Source organism: Schistocerca americana, chromosome 5 (assembly GCF_021461395.2).
Source record: "Schistocerca americana isolate TAMUIC-IGC-003095 chromosome 5, iqSchAmer2.1, whole genome shotgun sequence".
Classification (NCBI taxonomy): domain Eukaryota; kingdom Metazoa; phylum Arthropoda; class Insecta; order Orthoptera; family Acrididae; genus Schistocerca; species Schistocerca americana.
The window spans coordinates 277,312,486-277,314,316 of record NC_060123.1 but is presented as its reverse complement, the minus strand read 5'-3'; the positions used below and the strand labels follow the sequence as shown (position 1 = coordinate 277,314,316).

General features: G+C 46.0%; 1 pseudogene; it reads left to right on the top strand.

Moving 5' to 3' along the window:
* The first annotated feature begins 859 nt into the window (after window positions 1-859).
* On the top strand, window positions 860-977 carry LOC124616798 (annotated as a pseudogene).
* Window positions 978-1,831: the final 854 nt, after the last annotated feature.

The following is a 1,831-nucleotide window of genomic DNA, read 5'->3' as shown; positions in this document are numbered from 1 at the left end:
CAGAAGGGTTTCTGACCTTCCGGCGTTCGACTCTGCGCCCTTATTTCCATCTAGCATGTAATTCTGTTTTAGATTGCTACGAAGTTGATTATCACTCATTCATTTAATATCAATTCATATCTCTGGTCGAGGGTTGATACATAATATCAATTGCCGGCCGGAGTGTCCGTGCGGTTCTGGGCGCTACAGTCTGGAGCCGCGTGACCGCTACGGTTGCAGGTTCGAATCCTGCCTCGGGCGTGGATGTGTGTGATGCCCTTAGGTTAGTTACGTTTAAGTAGTTCTAAGTTCTAGGGGACTGATGACCATGGCAGTTAAGTCCCATAGTGCTCAGAGCCATTTGAACCATATAATATCAATTTACATGAATTTAAGAGTGTTGCTTCTCTGTTCCGAAAAACTGTCACTTAACACTTCTTTAATCGATTGCTTATAGTAACTGTGTAGTTCACTGGCACTCCAGCTCTCCTCCACAAAAGAAATAATATAAATCCCCTTGAAATCTGGATATGAGTATAAAATGCTTCTCAAAAATCACTTGAGTCACTGAGACGTATCAAGACCATCACGTGTCCTGAATCGAACAGATGAACAAAGACACGAGAGTCTACATGTGAGATTTGCACACAAGAGCTCCCGAACACGGCGTCCCAATTAAGTGATTGCTATTGCAAGGTTTGCGACAAGCTGTGATTTTACCAATGCTGCAACTCTTGCTAGTCACACGGCCTCATATTCAAGCTAGACAAAAAGTCTGCGCGACTACTTGATATTCCATGCTGCCCTGCCCCAGACAACGAACATGGAAGAAGTACACTGAGGTGACAAAAGTAACGAGATGCCCCCTAATATCTTGTCAGGCAACGGTCTTGCCGCAGTGGATACACCGGTTCCCGTCAGATCACCGAAGTTCAGCGCTGTCGGGCGTGGCCGGCACGTGGATGGGTGACCATCAGGGCCGCCATGAGCTGTTGCCATTTTTCGGGGTGCACTCAGCCTCGTGATGCCGACTAAGGAGCTACTCGACCGAATAGTAGCGGCTTCTTTCAAAGAAAACCATCATAACGACCGGGAGAGCGGTGTGCTGACCACACATCCCTCCTGTCCGCATCCTCATTGAGGATGACACGGCGGTCGGATGGTCCCGATGGGCCACTTGTGGCCTGAAGACTGAGTGCTAATACTTTGTCGGACCTCTTTTTCACAGCGTAGTCCAGCAACTCGACGTGGCGTGGGCTCAACAAGTTGTTGTTAAGTCCCTTGCAGAAATATTCAGCCATGTTGACACTATAGCGGTCCATAACTGCGAAAGTGTTGCGGGTGGTGCAGGATATTGTACACGAACTGACCTCTCGATTATATCCCATAAATGACTAACAGGGTTTATGTCGGGGGATGTGGGTGGCCAAATCATTCGCTCGAATTATCCAGAATGTTCTTCAAATCAGTCGCGAACAATTGAGGCCCATTGACATGACAACGTTGTTTCAGGACATGAAGTCCATGAATGGCTGGCTGCAAATGGTCTCCAAGCAGCTGAATATAACCATTTTCAGTCAATTCACGATGCAACTGAACCAGAGGTCCCTGTCCATTCCTTGTATACATACCTCGCACCACTTTGCACAGTGCCTTGTTGACAACTGAGGTCCATGGTGAGCCGTGACTTATTTTCAAAGCATTTTCTTTAGAATTTAAACTACTTACTAGTGATTCATCAAAAACATTAACACATTTAATCACACTATGTGAGAGTGAAAGTAGTTGCCAGGGAGTAACTGATGAAATCATAAGCAACTTCCATTTGACAAATGGGAATTTATTCCTAAAA